Genomic DNA, 6,745 nt, shown 5'->3' with positions numbered 1-6,745 from the left:
ATGCTCCAAGGTCTTCCACTCTTTGGTTAAAATCTGGTTGTGGGTCTCTGTATTTGTTCACATCTTCCACAGGAGCAAACTTGTCTGATGATGGCTGAGCAGGGCACTGATTTATGAGTATAGCAAAATGTCAATAGAAGTCATTTTATTGCTATGTATTTTTTTAAATATTTCTCTGAACAGTAGTATTTGGTTTCATCCTAGGTCCCTGGGCTACCTAGTATCAGGATCTTTTGTGGAGTGGGACTTCAGTCAAGCAAGATATTGGTTTGTTACTCTCATAAGCTTTGTACCACCATTGAGATAGCATAACTTGCAGTAAGGACACTATTATAGATTAGAGGGCTTGTGGCTGGCTTGACATTTATGTTTCTCATTTGGTAGTGTGCAGAGCAGCTTCCTGTACCAATGATACTAGCTAGGAGGAAAGTGCGGTGTTCAACCAGTATCTGCTTAGTCCCTTGAGAATGGTGGCAGAGTGAGGAGAGGCTGCAGAGCTGTGGATGAGACTAAAGGATTATATATTGAGGAGTGGAGGGAAAGTAAAGATCTGAAGTTAGCCTACTTGCTTTGTTGACATACTTGCTTCTGTCAGGCTTGGCTCACAGGTTTTCAGAGAGTGAGTGCTGGAGATTGAGGTTAGATAACAGACTGAGTCCAAAGAAATGGTGAAAAGAATCTGCCTGATCCACTGGAAACAGGGAGAAAGAAGGGAGAGGCTACATCCGGAGGTCTGTTACAGAGATATGGGTGGGACTGGGGGAATGGATTTGAAGAAAAGGAGGACAATCCACCATTAGGCTATCTGCTTCCCTGGCTGCTGCAGTCTGAGTTTGCCATGGAATACCCACTGGAGTTGGGGTTTGGGATAAAGCAATGGATGGTGAGAAGGAAGGCTGAAGCCATGGTCTACATGATCAGTTGATGATGGGGCAGGGAGAAAGATAAGACCACAGCATGTGTTCTGAGAGCTGGAGATGAGATTAGGGGATTGGATTTGGAGGATGAAAACGAGAGGTAAAGATCTGCAGTAACTGTACCTGCTCCATGTTTGGAAATGGACTGCAGGTTCTCAGTGAATGCCTACAGAACGTGGGGGCAAGGCATGATGTCATGTTTTAATTAAAATTCTAGTCTAAAATAAATACTAGAAGATGGGAGATGTTTCAACTCTTTGGGTTTTGCAATATTAAATACTTGAGAATTTTATAAATATATTTTGAGCATCTTTCTCCAACTTTAGCTCCTCTCCTGATCACCATCTTCATCCTCTCATTTGTTCCTATTCAACTTTCATATTATTTTTGTTTTTATTTTCCCACTGAGTTCCATATGTGTTACCTAAATAAACTTAATAATATTTTAATTTTTTCAATTAAGAATTAGATAAAATAAAAGCATATAGTACCTATTAGCTAGTTTGAATACAAAATAAAATTGAAAATATTCAGTTACTATTAAACATAATCATTTAAAAATACGTGAAATTATATGGATTAATCAAATATAATTGACAATTCAGAGAAAATAAGCATATAAAAAAGATACACAAATATGTGTATATATAAAAACTGAGCTTTTGCAAGTTTTCTATGACCACTCAATAGGAAAAAAATCATCCTTCAAACAGAGTACAAGTATATTATACATCAATTTTATTTGGAAGATTGCATTAAAATTAAAGAAAAAACTTAAAAGCCTACATTCACACAGTTCTTTTGTACCCAAGTGTTCATGGCAGTTTATTATTTGCAATAATAAATATAAGCAACCTAAATGGTCATCAGTGGATACATGGCTCACAGATTATGAAATATCCATGGAATAGCATTTAGATACATTAAAAAGAACACAGTATTGTAACTTTTTCAATGTAAACAAACATGGACATCATGTAAATAATGGATCCAGAAGCAGATTACAAGGTACCACAGTTTTAATTATAGGACTCTTTAAATATACAATTCATAGAGACAGCAAGAGCATTACATTGGTCACTGCTAATAGTTAGAAGGAGGGAATCAGAAGTAAATACCAATGGCTCAACAGTCTCATGGGGTGATGGCTGTACCCCCCCCCCCCACTAAAGCATAGTATGAATGGAGAAAAGATGACATTTATGGCATGTGAATCATGTTTCAGTGAGACACAAATGCAGCATGTGCAAGGATATTCAATTCTAAATGACCATAAAACAAATGTATTGGTCAAAAAACTGTTGAAGAGACATAGATTGGAGGGGACAAGATACTGGCACCAGAAGAACACTGCATCTGAGGAGCAGGACAACATTTTCTGTACAGTGACCAAGAGACTGAACTCTGGGCCCTAAAACAATAGCAATTGTGTTTCCCAGGTGAGAGGAAACCCCCACGGCATGGGAATCAGTCAAGTCTACTCTCAGGTCACCCAGCCAGAACCAGGAAGAGATCCTGGGTCACACAGGCACAAGGTAGCCAGACCAGAGCCACACGAGTCCTGATCACCTTCCCAGGCTGAATGGTGGGCACAAAAACACCAGAAACTGGGAGTCGCAGTCAGGAGAAAACCCCACAGGGAAGGAAGGAAGGAAATGGTACTGACTTGTGTCACCCAGTCTTTACCTGGAAAAGGTCTCATAGACCATCAGGTATGAGCCACCATCACTGAACTGGGCTCAAGCTGCAAACACAGAGAGTTGTTGCATGCCCAGCTCTCTGGCAGAGACAGAGCTGTGCACCCCAGGGCAACAGAGACTGGAAGTCCCTGTCAGGAGTAAACCCCACAGGGAAGGAAGAAAATGGGGAACCGAATTAGGTTATCCAGTATATCCCTGGAAAAGGTCCTGCAGACCAGCTGGCCCCGCTGAGAGCACAGAGACCTGCTCTGTACCAACTATTCCTCACAGACAGACAGTGTGCCTCAGGACACCAGAGACTTGGAGTCACTGTCAGGAGAAATCCTCACAGGGAACAAAGCAAAGGGGACAGACTTAGGCCACCCAGCATATCCCTGGAAAAGGTCCCACAGACTGGCCCAATCCACGGACCTGCTGTGCAACAGATAGCCTGCTGTTACCAGAAGAGCAGTACTCACCCGCCACAGATTACCGCTTGGGTACTGGGGCACAAAGCCCCAACTTCATACCTACAAAAGCCTGGGATCCCCAAGATCAACCCACAGATACTGCTCCCAAGAGGCAACCAGTTATCACTAACAAAACTGACCAAACCACGGGACACACAGGTTACAGCAGCAGCTCACTTAAATTTAGAGCAAGAAAGCCAGGAGCAGGGCAAATGTCTCCAGGACTTTTCTGGGCAAGAGGAGAGCCCTCTCAACTAACAAGGACCACAGTTACCACTCAGGTCTCTATGCCTGAGGTGAGCTGTGGCAACTCCTGAAAAACACTGGCCATACAGTGACTACAACCAAAAAGCTGAGGAGATTTCCTTCAGGATAAACCATCTTCCTGCCAAGGGGATTCTCTCCACCACAGGATTCCAGGAACCACCAGAAACTAACTCCAAACATCTAAGATAGCCCAATGGGTAGAGGCCAGCATAAAAGCTCAACCAACAAAAGACAGAGCAATATGGCATCTCCAGAACCCAGTTATCCAGGGTCAAGTAGCCCTGGACACCCCAGTATAATTGAAATTCAAGAAGATGACCTAACATCTATGCTCATGAAGAGGATAACAGAGGAAACAAAAAAAAATGTGTAAAGACCTAGAGGAAGATAAACTCAAATGGATTATGGCCATCCGTAAAGAAATAGAAGAAGATAAAAACAAACAAACTATGGTCATCCGTAAAGAAATAGAAGATAAAGAAAAACAGTTTATGGCCATCTGTGAAGAAATGCAGAAAGTTGCAGCCAAACACTTTGTGGCCTTTATAGAGGAAATACTTAAATCATTGAAAGAAATAAAAGAAACATAGGATTGTTCAAACAAACAGCTGAAGGAATTGAAGGAAAAACAGGAAAATACAGTCAGAGAGGTGAAGGAAATCAACAAAATGGCTCAAGACCTGCAGATAGAATTGGAAAAATTAAAGAAAACACAAATGGAGGAAATTGTGGAAATAAAGAACTTAGGAAAGAAAACAGGAACTACAGAGGTAAGCATAACCAATAAACTACAGAGATGGAAGAAAGAATCTCAAGCGTGGAAGATACAATGGAAGAAATCAATGTATCTGTCAAAGAAAATGGTAAATCTAAAAAATTCCTGACACAGACCATCCAAGAAATTCAAGACAACATAAAAAAGACAAAACGTGGGGGGCCAAGATGGTGGCACCAGGAGAACACAGTGTCTGAGAAGCGGGACAACACACTCCGTGCAGCGACTAGGAGACTGAACTCTGGGCCCTAAAATAACAGCGATCGATCATGTTTCCCAGGTGAGGGGAGGCTCCCACGGCGTGGGAATCAGTCGGGTCCACCCTCGGCTGCCCAGCCAGAACCCGGAAGAGAACACAGCTAACGCGGGCTTTGGGTCTCCGGGCTGTTTCCGCAAACCTGCTTGTCCCAATCACTTTCCCAGGCTGATTGGTGGGCACAAGGGTGCCTGAGGCTGAGAGTCCCAGTCGCAAAAAACCCCATGGGGAAGGAAAGTTGCCAGACTGCTCACGGGTCACCCAGTCTTTCCCTGGAAGGTCTCTCCGACCACAGGTACCTGCCGCCATTACAATTGAGCTCCCACCATGCACGGGTTGCAGCTGCGCGCCCAGCTGAAAATCCCTACTCCCTCTTCGGAGGAGGCAGGAGGCATCCAGCAGAATCTGCCACAGACCACATTGTCTGTACCCCAACCCGAGATCGGGGCTGAGAAAACCCAATCCTTTCGGGCACTCCCCCAAACGCCGCCATCACCCTGCTGCAGCAGAGCAGAAGGATAAAGAGGCGCACAGCGGCTTCACAGTGCCGGAACTCCAGTGATGCCGGCCGCTCCTAGCAAACAAACTACAGCTCGGGATCTGGGACTGTGGTCATTCTACACGTCCTGAGATTATCCTGGGTCCAGCTCAATAAGGTCTAGCAGCAAGTTCTATCACCGGCGCCCCCCCCCCCCGACCCCTGGCAGAGAAACGCCAGATCAGGGCTCAGGATCCGACTGAGAAGCCCCAACCATTGCTGGCACTCCCCTGAGAGCACCTCCATAAGCTTGCCCTAGCAGAGGAGAAGATCAGAGGGGAAGGACAGAGAGGCAGCCTGCCAAGGACACAGCACCCTCTCTCCAGCGGCCCCTAGCAGAGAAACCCAAGATCTGGATCTGAGGACACTCAAACCTACACGGTACTCTCTTGGGATCAGCAAACTTAGATTCTACTGCTAGGCTGCTTCTGGCAGAGAGATCTGGGCCCGGGATCTGGGATTGAGTACACTCATCCTAACTCTTTCCTGCGCCACCCAGGGACCAATCAACATAACCCCTCCTGGCAGAGGGAAAGGACAAAGAGGCAGCACACAGGAAAAGTGGACACCGAGTCCTGCAGCCACAGTGTCACAGAGCTGACTGTTAGCCTACCCATGCACTTCTGCAGCAGGACCAAAACAGAGAGTAGTGAGCAAGGGGAACCCCTGTGCATTCCAACTGGTCCTGCAAGAGAGTGAGTGAGCCTTCTAGGGAGAGATTGCCCCAGACCCAGGGCCTCTCCACAGAAGCAACCAGATGAGATTCCTGCCACCCACACCCCTAGTGTGGGCATCATAGGGATTCTTGGGATAGCGACCCCAACAGTGAAGCCTCTGCCTTGTGGGTCCATCAGGGTAATCCAGACAAACAATCCCTGGATCTCAGTCAGAACTGCGTAATAGTGGCTTGCAGGCCACTGCAATAGTCAGAGAATCCACACATGCACACTGCGCCCACTAAAAGCTCACGCAAATAGCGCCAGCGTCACATTCCTTACTTAGGCAAAACTGAAAACACAGTGCACACTCCCAAACCAGTGAACCTCTCTCATCTTCCTGAAAAAACAGTCCAGAAAACAGAAAGAGAGAATCATAGCCCAAACTACAATCTCAAGGAACAACCAGTGAGGATTATAAATAACCAGGTGGCTAGAGGGAGACGTAAGAACACTCCCAACAAAAATCAGGACATAATGACCTCACCAGCAACCCCACAAAACAATGGACACTTAAATTCACAAGATATAGAAGAAAACGACCTCAAAACTATGTTTCTCCAGCTATTAGAGGCCCATAAAGATGAAATGAACAAAGCCCTCAGAGAAATAACCAAAGAAATCGAGACTAACCAAGAGGAATCAAATCCTGCTCTCAGAGAAATGACCACGAAAATTGAGGCAAACAGAGAAGAAATGCACAAAGCTCTCAAAGAAATGTCCACACAAATGAATGCAAATAAAGAAGAAATAAACAAAGCTCTCATAGAAATACAGGCAATTATACCCAAAGAAGTAGAGGCACAGTTAGTGATACATAGAGAGGAAACGGACAAAAAAATAAAAGCTATCATTGAAAAGCAGGAGTCCACATTCAAACAGATGAAGGATTCGGTGCAAGACATGAAAACAGAATTAGAATCAATAAAGAAAACACAAATAGAGAAAAACCAGGAGCTGGAGGACATAGAGAAAAGAACAGGAACTACAAAGGTAAGCATCACCAACAGAATACAAGAGATGGAAGAAAGAATCTCAGGAGCAGAAGATACACTTGTGGAAATTGACACGTCTCTCAAAGAAAAAATAAAATCAGAAAAGTTCCAAACACAAAACATCCAAGAAAT

Source organism: Psammomys obesus, unplaced genomic scaffold (assembly GCF_907164565.1).
Source record: "Psammomys obesus unplaced genomic scaffold, mPsaObe1.curated_primary_1811, whole genome shotgun sequence".
Lineage (NCBI taxonomy): Eukaryota > Metazoa > Chordata > Mammalia > Rodentia > Muridae > Psammomys > Psammomys obesus.
This window is presented reverse-complemented; position numbering follows the sequence as displayed.